Raw genomic sequence first — 16218 nt, 5'->3', positions numbered from 1 at the left:
AGTTTACATCATTCTTCTACATTGATTTCTGAATAATTCATTGATACGCCAATGAGAATGCCTAAAAGTGGGGTTTCGCGTAGATGTAGCCAAAGTGTAAGGTAGGTCAAAATCTGAATAATATAATCTACCCGGTGAGATCTCCTCACATTGATAGGTCAATATTGATCAGACATATTCTCAAGGATCTATCTCTCCACTCAACCAATTGCTTACGAGGTTATGCTTCCCATCATATCTCGATTAGCCAATGCCAATCGGACATGTTCTCAAGAGCCCAGCTCCTCACTTAGCTAGTTGCTTATGAGTTACTGTTCTCCATCACCTCCCGATCAGTCAATGCCGATTGGACATGCTCTTAGGGGCCCAACTCTCCACTCAGTCATTTGCTTATGGGGCACTGCTCCCCACCACCTCTCTATCGACTAATGTCGATCAGACATACTCTCAGGAGCTCAACTTCCCACTTAATTAGTTACTTACAAGGCTCTACTCTTCATCTCATTCTAATTGATTAATGTCAATCGAATAGACTCCCCATCTCAAAGTACAACGACCACCATGAAGTTGCATCAGGGTCTGTGAGGACAACTCTGTGTGGGATTGGGTTCTGTTGTGATGACGAATGTGGTTAGTTTTGTTGATTCGGATAGCATGAAATACAACCGAAAAATAAACTGTAAATGACTTACATGGATCTCCCGATGAACTCGCTGAAGATATCGTCGAAGACGTCGCTCGGTTTTGCTCGCCCGTCCTCTTTCTACCCAATCAGTATTGTCTCTATTGCTCGGTTGACACTCTTTCGGTCGCTCATTCGGTATCTTTGTAGTCGCCCAATCAGTATCACCCGGTTGTTCGCTTGACTCAGTGTCCCTCGATCATTCGCTTGATATTGCTCGATCTCTAGCTCAGTATCTGACTAATCGTCTACTCGACATATTCTCAGTACTATTTTTCGTTGTTCGATGGGCACTTGTTTTTCTCATCGCTTTGCCAGATGCCCTCCATTTGTCACTATTCGTGGAACGTTATAAGATATGTCCAGTGATCCGCCTCTGCAATTAGGGGCGATTCTGCTTTACATTCGGTTTGGCCTAGTCAGTCGGACTCGCGCCTCCTTCGAATAGACTTGAAAGGGAGGCTTGTGATACAGATATACGTAGAAGGACCTAGGAAATATTAAAAGAAAAGAGAAGGGCATTTAAGTCTTTTCACGGTGTAGGGCTTTACAGGAGGGGAGGAGACCCTATTGTAGGGGCTCTCTTCCGCCGCCAAGAAGCGACCAAGGACGTCACTGGTCGCACACACGCTGCCGCCACCTCGCCGCCACCTCTCTCATCGTCGACGAGCCAGCGGTCCTCCCTCTCCTCTCACTAGCAGACGCCCCCGACCTTCTCGACGCAGACGCCGTCGAGCGGTACCGCAACCTCCTCATGCCACCTTCGCCACCGGTGCGAACAGGGAAGAAAGCTTCTTCTACGTCTCTCGTAGTCGTCGTCGCGTCATCTCTCCTTCCCCTCTCTCCCTCTCCGCTCGTTGGGAGACGCCTCCGGCCATCACTTCTCTCCTCATATGTCGCCCCCTTCTTCCTTCTGCGGTTGGGTTGCCGCCACCGGGAGGGGCTTGTCTCTTTTCCACCGCCACCAAGGGCCTACAGCCAACACGCGTCACAACACCTTTCATTGGTAGCCACCACGCGCCGCAGCCCCTTTCGCCGACAGCCACTAAGTGTCGCAGCCTCTTTCGCCGGCAGCCACCACGCGCCACAGCCTCTTTCGCCGGCAGCCAGCGCGCGCCGCAGCCTCCCTTGTCGACAACCTCCACGTGCCGGTAATCCATGTGTCGGCAATCCACACACCAACTTCGCCTCAATTCCAATTCTGTGTCACTATTGTGTTTCGACCCCTGTGTCGATCCAGTTTGCGTGTCGTATCCCGAGCTACAATCGTAGTGCATCTCGTTGTTATGTTTCGGCCTACGCGTCTTGTGGTGTTTCGGCCTGTGTGTCGATGTTATATCCCGGCTTGCGTGCCAATGTCATCTCCCGGCCTACGTGCCGCCATTATCTCTCGGCTAAGATGTCGTTTTCCGGATCCAGGTTGCACTTACCTCTAGGCAGGCAGATCTAGCTTCTCAGCTAACACATTCATCTACCCTTCTGGATCAGGATGACTCGATCAATATTGCGACCAGCTCACCGATCCATCCGAGGGCGCCCCCCCCCCCCCCCGAGCCAAGGTACGTCACTGTACTCATCCTGTATTTCGTTGTTCTGCTATCATTCGGCTGCTTATATATTCATAGGATCCGCCCCGAGCATCAGGGTACCAGGGACCGGGGCAACTCAGTCGCTGGTTGCAGGTACTGTTGATCAGAGGACTTATGATGACTTCGTCAACGCAAAAGACAGCTCATCATCCGAGTCATGGAGATGCGGTCAATATTCAAGCCACGTCACACCTATAGTTCCGTCTTCTCAAATTCCCGACAGGATCAGTAACTTTCAATTCGAAGTCTGAAATGTTAAAAGTAATTAAATGCTTGCTTAAAAATTAATAAAATCTTAGGAATAAAATAACCTACTACTTAAAGAAATTGACCACCTTAAGGAGCAAATTAGCTTGAATCACTTGACTAACCAAGTTCAAGTTAGAACATCAACTCAAGTTGTAAAACTTGAGGAAGAATATTCAAACTTGAAAGGTCAAGTGTAGCGACTAAAGAAGATGTTAGAAAAGTTTAACATAGGATTCAAATGTCTAAACATGATACTTGTGTTGGGTTCTTCGGGCCGCGAAAACCGCTTTTTCGCGTCGCGGAAACCCCGAGTCACCCAAAGCCGTAGATCCGTACAAAGATTCGTAAACAAAACTTTTCGAAAAAAACTTTTCTTGTACGAGTTTGTAAAACCTTTAGATCTACACTAGATAAGGGTTATACCTTCGAAGCGTGCCTTTCGCTTATCCCGCTCGTCCAAGGAGTTGCCGGATCTCTAGACCGTCAAGCGCCGGTCCTCTAGAAGTATCCACACGGACACGTAGGTGGAGAAAAACCTCACACGAAGGTGTGCTAGCACCTTGGTGAGATTCGGCCAAGCAAGGAGGAGAGGGAGAGGGAGAGCTTGAGAGGAAGAAGGAGGAAGAATCACCACACTTGAATGAAAATGAATTCACACCCATTCACCAAGTGGCCGGCCAATTTCTCCACAAGAATAACTCCCCATTAAATGCAATTAATGTGGAGTTAATAAGAAAATGGCTTTGTAACTTCCATGAGGTGGCACACCATGATGATGTGGAACATCATCATTGGTCCACCTAATGCCAACTCACAAATGAGGTGGCAAAAGGTCAAGTCAAAATTGACCTTTGGTCTTCCTTCTCTAGTCAAGTCCAACTTGACCCAATCTCTACTATGGTTGATCTAATCCAACCATTTGATTCGAGCCAACTTAATATAATGAATCTAATTCATTAAATTAAATTGATTTAATAAGTCATAATCTAAATTAGACTCATTAAATACATGAATCAACTTGAGTCGAACTCAAGTTAGCCCAATTAGGATTACTCCTAATCCAATTTGATTCATCAAATGAATCTAATCCTCTTGGTTCATCATATGAACCTAATCTCCATCTAATTGTCCTAAGTGTGTGACCCTATAGGTTCTTGTAACGTTGGCAATGCCCTAAACCCATTTAGGAGCATAAGTAATGAGCGGTATCTAGCAACACATCATTACTACCCAAGTTACAAGAATGTCGAGATCCGACATCACCTTGTGACTACTAATTGTGACTCCTCACAATATGTGACATTGTCCTTCTATCCTAGACATCTAGATTGATCAATATGAGGCATAGACCGTGTCATCCTCTAATCAATCTAAATCTTGAACTCCAAGTAGACTCACTCAAATGAGCTCAACATCTAATGTTGACTCATTTGGGCATAGCCATGCACTTAGTGGTCTCACTCTATCAAGAATAGCGATGTCGCTCCGTCATATGGGAGGGATAGATCCCATCTACATCACTCACATCCTCCGCATAATTCGTTACATACCCAATAATCGCTTTTATAGTCTACGGGTGACGTTTGACGAAACTAAAGTACATAACTCTTTATGTAGGGATCCATGGTGACTTCAGGTCTAAGGACTAATAGTCATACTAATAGCCACATGAGAAAGTATATGACACTCATATAACGATCCATGATACTTTCTCATGGCGGGTCATTCAGTATACATTCTCCAATGTATACCCATGTGTCAGCTTGATATCTCTATATCCATGACTTGTGAGATCAAGTCATCGAACTGACCTACATGCTAGTCTTATTGCATTAACATTGTCCCTGAATGTTAATACTCGACTAGGAATGATTTAGAGTAGTGTTCCCTATATCATCTCACTATCGATTCAACTAATCGATTGATATAGGTATGAACCCTCTACTCAAGGACGCTATTATACTTAGTCTATTTGGCACTAATACAAATAAGTATAATAACCAAACAAATGTCTTTATTAATATACAAGAATATGATATACATGAGTTCATACAATCATCAAATGATTGGCTCTAGGGCTCTAACTAACAATCTCCCACTAGCACTAGTGCCAATCAGTATAGGCTCTAAGGCCTAATGACCTAGTGTGACCATCATGCTTCCTCTGTGCCAAAGCCTTGGTCAAGGGATCTGCGATGTTAGCCTCTATAGGTACTCTGCAAATCTTCACATCTCTTCTATCGATAATCTCTCGAATGAGATGGAAGCGTCGTAGTATGTGCTTGGTCCTTCGCCTCTGCTATAGCTCCATTGTTGTCACAATAGAGCTCAATAGGGTCAGCGATGCTTGGAACCACCCCAAGTTCGGTGATGAACTTGCGGATCCAAACTTCCTCCTTTCCTGCCTCTGCTGTAGTAATATACTCGGCCTCTGTTGTAGAATCAACCATTATGTCCTGCTTCGAACTCTTCCAGCTGACAACACCACCATTAATGCAAAATACGAATCCCGATTGCGATCGGTAATCATCCTGATCGGCCTGAAAGCTGGCATCACTGTAACCCTTTACAGCTAGCTCATCATTGCCTCCATATATCAAGAAATATTCTTTAGTCCTTCGTAAGTACTTAAGAATATTCTTGACCGCTATCCAGTGACTTTCACCGGATCTGAGTATCTACTCGTCATGCTCAAAGCATACAAGACATCGGTCGAGTACACAGCATGGCGTATATGATCGATCCTATGGCTGAGGCGTAAGGGATCGATCTCTCTCTCCTCTAGAAGAGGGACCTTGAGTCTCGAAGACTCACGCCATGTGACATCGTAAATCCTTTCTTGGAGTTCTGCATGGCAAACCAAGGAGTACCTTGTCAATATATGTACTCGACTTAGGCCAAGCAATCTCTTAGATCTATCTCTATAGATCCATATCCCTAGAATGCGGATGCCTCACCTAAGTCCTTCATTGAGAAGCAACTCCCTAGCCGGTCTTGACAGATCAAGCATAGGGATGTCCTTCCCAATGAGTAGTATGTCATCCACATATAATATGAGGAAGACAACTATGTCCCCTACAACCTTCTTGTAGACACAAGGCTCATCTTCCTTCTTGATGAAACCAAACTGTTTGATCACATCATCAAATCAAAGATTCCAGCCCGAGAAGCTTGCTTTAGTCCATAAATGGACCTATGCATCTTGTTCTAGTATTCTGTGGATCTACAAAACCCTCGGGTTGTGTCATGTACACATCCTAGAGTTTCATTCAGAAACGCGGTTTTGACATCCATCCGCCATATCTCATAGTCATGGTAGGTAATAGCAAGCATGATCCGAATGGACTTAAACATCGCCATCGGAGAAAAGGTTTCATCATAGTCAATACCATGAATCGCTTGAAACCTTTAGCTACCAAGCACCCTTATAGATAAGTCCATCCATGTCGACTTTCTCTTAAAGACCCACTTGCACCCAATGGGTTTTACCCTTCGTGGATCAACCAAAGTCCATACTTGGTTGGTGTACATGGATTCTATCTGATCTCATGGCTTCTAGCCATTTCTAATCTGTCTCATCACAGCTTCTTGATAGGTGGTAGGCTCATCTTCTATGAGCACAATGTCATCATGGTCGACAAGAGAAATGAGTATCTCTCGGGCTGACGACGCACCCTATCGACCTGCCAAGAGGTATGTCTACATGAACCGGTTGTTGTTCCTGGAACAACATCATCCACAACACTTTGTGGTTCCAGTTCAATTTCCATCGTGGCATTAGTGTTATTGTTCGCATTTTGAACTTCTTCAAGATCGAAGCTCCCACTAGTCTTTCTAGAAACAAAGTCCCTTTCTAGAAAGACCCCAGTCTTTGCCACAACTACCTTGTGCTGACTGGGAATGTAGAAGTAATATCCCTTAGTTTCCTTGGGATATCCGATGAAATAGCACTTGTCGGATTTGGGTCCTAATTTGTCTGAGACTTGACGTCGTACGTAAGCCTCACAACCCCAAATCCTCATGAAAGACACCTGGGCATCTCTCCCAGTCCATATCCTATATGGTGTCTTTATCACGGCCTTTGATGGAATTCGGTTGAGTATGAAAGCTGCCGTGTCTAGAGCATATCCCCATAGATATGTCGGAAGATCTGTGTGACTCATCATAGATCGTACCATATCTAATAAGGTACGATTCCTCCTTTCGGATACACCATTCCACTGTGGTGTTCCAGGAGGAGTGAGTTGAGATAAAATCCCACACTCAGCTAAGTAGTCACGAAACTCATGGCTTAAGTATTCACCACCTCGATCTGATCGAAGTACCTTAATACTCTTGCCAAGCTGGTTCTGTACTTCATTCTTGAATTCTTTGAACTTTTCAAAGGATTCAGACTTATGTGTCATCAAGTACACATAACCATATCTACTGAAATCATCAAGAAATGTGATGAAGTACCTATAACCGCCTCTAGCAACAACATTGAAAGGCCACATACATCACTATGTATGAGTCCTAACAAATCGATTGCTCTCTCGCTGTGCCCACTAAAGGGAGTCTTGGTCATCTTGCCTCGTAGGCATGACTCGCATATCTCATATGATTCTAAATCAAATGAGTCCAGCAAACCATCCTTATGGAGCTGGGATAAGCGCTTGTCATTTATATGACCTAAGCGACAGTGCCAGAGATAGGTGTGGTTCAAGTCAGTCGACTTGAACCTCTTGGTACTAATGTTATAGATAGGGCTCTCAAGGTCTAGAATATAGAGTCCGTTTATTAGTGACGCACTACAATAGAACATATCTTTCAAATAAACAGAACAACATTTGTCTTTTATTATAAAAGAGTATCCTTTCTTGTCTAAACAAGAAACTGAAACTATGTTCTTAGTAAGAGCAGACACATAACAACAATCATCTAAATCTAGTACAAGCCCAGAGGGCAGAGATAGCTGATAAGTTCCTACAGCAACAGCAGCAACCCGTGCTCCATTGCCTACTCGTAGGTCCACCTCGCCCTTTGCCAATGCTCTGCTATTTCTCAGCGCCTGCACATCAGTACAAATGTGAGAAGCACATCCAGTATCTAATACCCATGATGTAGAAATAGATAGATTGACTTCTATAACATATATACCTGAAGTGGAAGTCTCACTTCGCTTCTTCTTAAGATCCTCCAAGTATACCTTGCAGTTCCTCTTCCAGTGCCCGGTCTGACCGCAGTGGAAGCAGGTAGCATCCTTGGCGACCCCTCCTTTAGGCTTCAGGCCTTGCCTTTGCCCTTGGTTTGGGACTTTCCTTACCTTTGGGCTTGCCTTGCCCTTGTGTACGGACCATCGGAATGGGCTTAACCTTCTTAAGGTTAATCTCAGTATCGTAACATACTAAGTAACTCGGCGAGTGACTTGTCAATCTAGTTCATGTTATAGTTGAGAACGAATTGACTATAGCTATCTCGGCAAGGACCGCAAGATCAAGTCAGTCCAGCTCTTGGGCAAGTGGGAACCCGCCTTTGTAGGTTCTCTATGTACCCAATCATCTTGAGTACATAAGGACCCACAGGAGCCCCGTCTGCACTGAAACAGTGCCTTCGAGATCTCAAATCTCTCATGCCTCGCTTGTCCCACGATATAGTTGGCGAAGATGCTCAACCATATCAAAAGCGCCCATCAACTCATGTTGCTTCAGCTCGAGTTCATGGTCGCAAGCATTAGACAGACACATCTAATGCGTCGTCTTGAAGCTTCTTGTAAGCATCTTTGCCGGCTCATGGGCATTGGCGGAGGAGCCTCCGAATGGGCCGCCCTGAACATACAACTTACGCTCCCGGTGAGAACTATTCTCAAGTTCTGCATCACCAGAAATTCGCTCTGAGCTTGTCCTTCTCAAGGATGGATCGCGAGGAGAAGGAATTCGTGTTCGATGTCATGGTTATCTACAACAGTAAAATGCGAAATAAATATCATATTCTTTAACAATCATTTAATTAGGCCTTTTAATTAAATGATGCTCCCACTGAATTCTATAATTCTTGTGGGACAAGATCCACATCATACTAACCCTTGAGTTAGCTTTGGCTAATACGCCCAAGGCTTAGTATGATCGGTAGGTAACGATTACCAATTACATCTCTATGCAACTCTTGTTTATAGAATCAATATCCGCATTTATATTAACACTCGAGTTGGCTAATACGCCCGAGAGTTAATATAGATGTGATATTGACCTATCTTTCCAACTATTGGAAGAATGCCTATAGTTGACTCGATCCAACCGAGTAACTATGAATACTCAATCTAATTGAGTTTGTATTCACCCATGCGTTGATAGACGGGACCAAGATTGTCCCTCCGTACCCTACCAAGATAATATGTATTGCTCTACTTTGGCAGATTCAACACTACATGTGATCGAGGTAGTGATAGGTATCACGGCACGGTTAGGCATTAGAGTTGAGTCGATTGAGATCTAATCTAATCGAAATGGATGCATCTTGTGCACGACTTAGATCTAATCTAATCGCAAGGGTGCATCATGTGCACGACTTAGATCTAATCTAATCGTAAGGCACTAATTAATTAACTACTTATTAAATATGCATCACATACACAAGCAATTAATTAATCTATTTGTGATTTAGTCATGGCCCTACTACGATCTTCTCAAGCCAATGAGAAGATCGATTGGTCAACCTAGGGTCAACAGCTTCTCCAAGCTCCTCCCTTTGACCACCTTGTGTTGCTCGTGCTCGCCTCGGAACTCCGTCTCGTGTGGACCCTCCACCGCTCCAATTTGTACATTACAATTTGAAACTCGAGTTACATTCGAGTCTAAATCTAATTTACAACAAGAATATAAGAGAAGGCACGACGCGCAGGTCGCGAATATAATACAACACTCGCAAACACATAACGGCACGCAGGCCGTATTATGAATTACAACACAACCAATCATATTGGGTTTTTGGGCCATGACTATCACAAAATAATATATAATTCAAAATTATATATTTTTCATAATTTTCTATAATTTTGAAATAATTTTTACAATTTTTATGAATAAAATTTCCCAGCGGTCCCGTTTAGCGGTTTCAGGCACAATCGCGGAACGGATCCCCTTGCGGGGCCCAAGGGCAGCGCCCCTACCCGCGATCTAACCATCGCGAGGGTTCCTTTGCGATCCAACAGCGCCTAAACCCACTGTCCCAAAACGATTTGGGTCGAGACATTGCCGTTTCGGAAAAATCTTCCCGGCGGGTTCGTTTTTTTTAGCGATTTCGGGTGCAATCGCGAAGCAAATTCCCTTGCGGGGTTAGGGGCTATGCCCTACCCACGATCTAACCATAGTGAGTTGCTCCTTTACGATCTAATGGCACCCGACCCCGCTGTCCCAAACGGATTTGGGGCAAAACGAAGCCGTTTAAAAGAAAACTTTTCGGTAGCCGAAGCCTTCAAGTGCCGAGACACTTGTACTTCGCTTCTACGGAAAAATTACTCATAAAAACTCTAAAAACTCAATTTTTACAGAAAATCACAGAAGGTATATTTTTCATAAAAATACAAACGAACTCGTACAAGTCTTTGCACGTGGCTCTGATACCACTGTTGGGTTCTTCGTCGCGGAAACCCCGAGTCACCCAAAGCCGTAGATCCTTGCAAAGATTCGTAAACAAAACTTTTCGAAAAACCTTTTCTTGTACGAGTTTGTAAAACCTTTAGATCTACACTAGATAAGGGTTATACCTTCGAAGCGTGCCTTTCGCTTATCCCGCTCGTCCAAGGAGTTGCCGGATCTCTAGACCGTCAAGCGCCGGTCCTCTAGAAGTATCCACACGGACACGTAGGTGGAGAAAACCTCACACAAAGGTGTGCTAGCACCTTGGTGAGATTCGGCCAAGCAAGGAGGAGAGGGAGAGGGAGAGCTTGAGAGGAAGAAGGAGGAAGAATCACCACACTTGAATGAAAATGAATTCACACCCATTCACCAAGTGGCCGGCCACTTTCTCCACAAGAAAAACTCCCCATTAAATACAATTAATGTGGAGTTAATAAGAAAATGGCTTTGTAACTTCCATGAGGTGGCACACCATGATGATGTGGAACATCATCATTGGTCCACCTAATGCCAACTCACAAATGAGGTGGCAAAAGGTCAAGTCAAAATTGACCTTTGGTCTTCTCTAGTCAAGTCCAACTTGACCCAATCTCTACCATGGTTGATCTAATCTAACCATTTGATTCGAGCCAACTTAATATAATGAATCTAATTCATTAAATTAAATTGATTTAATAAGTCATAATCTAAATTAGACTCATTAAATACATGAATCAACTTGAGTCGAACTCAAGTTAGCCCAATTAGGATTACTCTTAATCCAATTTGATTCATCAAATGAATCTAATCCTCTTGGTTCATCATATGAACCTAATCTCCATCTAATTGTCCTAAGTGTGTGACCCTATAGGTTCTTGTAACGTTGGCAATGCCCTAAACCCATTTAGGAGCATAAGTAATGAGCGGTATCTAGCAACACATCATTACTACCCAAGTTACAAGAATGTCGAGATCCGACATCACCTTGTGACTACTAATTGTGACTCCTCACAATATGTGACATTGTCCTTCTATCCTAGACATCTAGATTGATCAATGTGAGGCATAGACCGTGTCATCCTCTAATCAATCTAAATCTTGAACTCCAAGTAGACTCACTCGATCAAATGAGCTCAACATCTAATGTTGACTCATTTGGGCATGGCCATGCACTTAGTGGTCTCACTCTATCAAGAATAGCGATGTCGCTCCCGTCATATGGGAGGGATAGATCCCATCTACATCACTCACATCCCTCTGCATAATTCGTTACATACCCAGTAATCGCCTTTATAGTCCACCCAGTTACGGGTGACGTTTGACGAAACTAAAGTACATAACTCTTTATGTAGGGATCCATGGTGACTTCAGGTCTAAGGACTAATAGTCATACTAATAGCCACATGAGAAAGTATATGACACTCATATAACGATCCATGATACTTTCTCATGGCGGGTCATTCAGTATACATTCTCCAATGTATACCCATGTGTCAGCTTGATATCTCTATATCCATGACTTGTGAGATCAAGTCATCGAACTGACCTACATGCTAGTCTTATTGCATTAACATTGTCCCTGAATGTTAATACTCGACTAGGAATGATTTAGAGTAGTGTTCCCTATATCATCTCACTATCGATTCAACTAATCGTTTGATATAGGTATGAACCCTCTACTCAAGGACGCTATTATACTTAGTCTATTTGGCACTAATACAAATAAGTATAATAACCAAACAAATGTCTTTATTAATATACAAGAATATGATATACATGAGTTCATACAATCATCAAATGATTGGCTCTAGGGCTCTAACTAACAATCTCCCACTAGCACTAGTGCCAATCAGTATAGGCTCTAAGGCCTAATGACCTAGTGTGACCATCATGCTTCCTCTGTGCCAAAGCCTTGGTCAAGGGATCTGCGATGTTAGCCTCTATAGGTACTCTGCAAATCTTCACATCTCTTCTATCGATAATCTCTCGAATGATGAAGGGCCGTAGTATGTGCTTGGTCCACTGGTGTGAGCGAGGTTCCTTCAGTTATAGCTCCATTGTTGTCACAATAGAGCTCAACTGGTCAGCGATGCTAGGAACCACCCCAAGTTCGTGATGAACTTGCGGATCCAAACCGCCTCCTTTCCGCCTCCGATGCAGAATATACTCTGTAGAATCACCATCGATCCCGCTTCAACTCTTCCAGCTGACAGCACCACCATTAATGCAAAATATGAATCCTGACTGCGATCAGTAATCATCCTGATCGGTCTGAAAGCTGGCATCACTGTAACCCTTTACAGTTAGCTCATCATTGCCTCCATATATCAAGAAATATTCTTTAGTCCTTCGTAAGTACTTAAGAATATTCTTGACCGCTATCCAGTGACTTTCACCTGGATCTGACTGGTATCTGCTCGTCATGCTCAAAGCATACGAGACATCTGGCCGAAGCTACCCTAGTCAAACATGAGCTAATTAGATCAAAATTTAATATTAAGCTCTTTGTGTTGGTCGTTTTTTGAAAGTTATCTCAGATATCATTACTCTAATATTTTCCATTGTGATTCACCATAGTCTAGAAACTTACTCTATAAACTATTTCTTGATAAACCCAAAGTTAAATTTGAATCTAACAAGGGTTAAATAACCTTCTTAAGAATTATTAATAATTCAAATCAATTCAATATAAAACTTTAATTAATTAATTTAAAGAAATAATTTACTAATTAACTAAGAAAATTAATAATTAATCAAATTTAAAACTAATAATCAATTCTAAATAAATCAACTATTTAAACAATTAATAAATTACTTTAAATTTAAAATTAATTACTCTAATTAACTTAACTTGAAATTAATTAATAAACTATACTAAATTAATATTAACAATTTAAAACCCACCTTAAATAGATTCAAAATTAATTAATTAATTAGTTACTTTAAATGTTTGCTAATTATTAAATTACCTTAATTAATTAATAAATAACTTTAATTAATTACTAAATTACTTTAATTAGTCCTAATTTAATTCAAAATTAATTAATTATCTAAATTAATCTAAAGTAAACATTTAAATGAAAAATTAATTATAATTAATTTTCTTAATCAAAATAAATTAATTCAACTATAAATTAATTAAAAATAATAAGTAATCAATTAAATTCATAAATAGGTTATCAACTTTATCCAAAAATAATTAATAATCTAAAAGAACAATTTTAATTTAAGCAAAACTTAAATAATTTTTAAGTAATTTGTAACTAATTTAAAATCTAAAATAAAACCTAATTATCAACTTAACTTCATCTTATACTCAATTAATTAATTATTAAATGTGCAAATTAATCAATTATGTTAATCTTAATTCTGATTAATTCAAAATCTATTAAAATCAACTAAACTAACTTAATTCAATTTAATCAATTAACCCTTAATTAACCAAATTATTTAAATCTAAAATTTACCATTAAAGTTAATAATAATTATGTTAATCAATTAATCTAATTTAATTAAACTTTAAATCAATAATTAATTACTAATCCTAAATTAATTTGAAATTAATTAAGTTTAACTTAACTCAAACTAATTAAATTAATCAACTTAATTAACTTTAAATTAATCCTTAATTAATTAATTAATTTTAACAATTAAATTAGATTGATGAAATTATTACGTTACTTTAATTAATCTAAAATTGATCAACAACTTAAACTAATCATCTTAATCAATTACTCAATTATTTTATTTTCAAGTTAATTTAATTAATTAATTAATTTTAAATTATTAATGCTAAATTAATTGATAAATCCAAGTAATAATTAATCAATTGAATTAATTAATTAATCTTAATCAATTTGAAACTAACCTTAATTAATTTTAACTTAAATAACTTAATAATCAAACTTAAGTTAATCTAGCAAATAATAATCATTAATTCAAAATTAACTTAACCAAACTTAACCTTTTAATCCTTAATTAAATTAACTTTAAACTTTAATCATAAATTAAACTTTAATAATTAATCAAGTATTAATTTAACCTAAATACCAAAATAATTTGAATAATTTCATACAGCTATAGGTTTATCTTACTTGACAACTTAGAAATGGTGAGAAAAATTAGGCAAAACTTTGGTCTAACCTATACATATCATATCCCAATTAGATTTTAGGATGCATTTATGTGAAAAATATAAAATTCCTTGTAGAAAAGTATCAATTTAAGGGGAAGCAAATAACCTTTAGAACTTACTATTCTCAAAAATTTTAAACTTAAACTTCACTATTTAGGTTTTTACCTTTGAGATGACCCCTGTTTTTGATGTGTGTCAAAGGGGGAGAGATAGTAAATTTAGGGTAAACTAAATTTAAGGTGAAGAGTTATTGAACTCAAGGGGAGAGTTAAGAAAAAGTGTTTGTTTACTTAACTTTGCATGTTTTTAACTTAACTTTGAACTAGATTACCAAACATCAAAAAGGAAGAAATTATTGGTGCAGCATGCACTAGAATCGAATCTGATTTTCGCTATTTGTCAAAGGTTTAAGTTAAGCCTTGTTGTGATTTGATGAATTAAACTAAGTGTATAAGTTGTTTGCTTAACTAGCAAAGCCCTAGTCGCGGCTGCATAAGAAAGTCTTAGCAGATCGTGGAAATTAGGCAAGAAGTCTAGGTGGGTCGAGAGGACCTGACACCTGGCAACGAGACTCGATAGGTCGGGAGGGTCCGATATCGAGAGAAAGCCCTTGTGAGCCGATCCGATGCTAAGCAGGTAGGTTGAGGTAAATAACAGGAGTGGAGCGATGGGGAGGTCGTGTCCTGGGAAGAGGTAAACTCTAGGTCACTAATCCAACTGAAAAAACCGAGAGGTTTCCAAGTTGAGATCAAGACGGATTTTACTATCTATTCTTACTCGTGCAGGATTATATTGTTGTATTAACTTTGTGTTGCAGGGATGCTTGTTATACTATAGAACTAACTATATTTTGTAAAATCTCAAGGGATTAGTGGACCGAAGCAAGGGATCAGTCGACCAAACATATTTTGGTAAACACAGTGGCATATTCGATCTCTCAACAAAGTTGGAAAGACAAGGTTAACTAAACAAGGTGATCAGTCGACCAAACATTAAATGACATTGATGATGCAGAAAATTAGATCTCAGCGAAGAAGGAATTTTTAGTGATTGGTTGACCGATCAGATCTTTCAATCGACCGAACAATAAATGCATTAATGACACAAAAATCAAATCTCAACAAAGAAGAAAGATTGCAGATCAATCCACCGATAGGGAGATCGGTCGACCGAATACTTTTTGGTTGATCGAACGCAGCTTATAAAAAGACCTTGAGATTTGAGCTGATGAAGTACGAACTTTCTGTGCAACTTTCTGATCTACTTCCTTTCTGTTCATGTTATTACTGCTCTACGCTTCAAACTTCATGTGCAAGCTATGACACCGAAAAGCGCTTATGATCTTCATATTATATCTCTATTGTTAGGACTTTCATTTTACCTTGCATAATATTGTGTAATCATCTTTGAACTATTATTAGTAAATTGCCTAACAGTACAATACAGGTTCCAAACTAAGTAACCAAATGGGGTTCTGTATTGTTTTTAATTCTGCTGCTTACTTTGATCTCTGTTTACGATATGAAAAAGAAACATTTTTTAATCAGCGATATTCACCCCCTCCCCTCTATCGCTATTTCGATTCTTCCGAAAATTACCTTTGAATACTTATCCAAGCATTTCAGAGGGTTAGAGATAGTTAAATTATCTAAACATGGCTTAACTAACTGAAATAAATTCATTTTAGCCAAAACAACAGCTACCAATCTATTGGTATCAATTATCAATCAATTGTTGTCTGCGCTGATCAATTGGTGTCAGCTACCAATCGATTAATGTATGTACCAATCGATTATTGTATGTACCAATCGATTGGTAACAGTGGTCAATTGATTGGTGTGTTTGAAATTTTATCTCAATTTATGGTCAAATTTTAGAAATTCATAAGTAATTCTATGATTTTTGAAAAATTTACTTATATCAAATATTATCAGGGAAAGATAGTTTTCTATGAAAATATATCATATT

Source organism: Zingiber officinale, chromosome 9B (genome assembly GCF_018446385.1).
Source record: "Zingiber officinale cultivar Zhangliang chromosome 9B, Zo_v1.1, whole genome shotgun sequence".
Taxonomy (NCBI): domain Eukaryota; kingdom Viridiplantae; phylum Streptophyta; class Magnoliopsida; order Zingiberales; family Zingiberaceae; genus Zingiber; species Zingiber officinale.
This window is presented reverse-complemented; position numbering follows the sequence as displayed.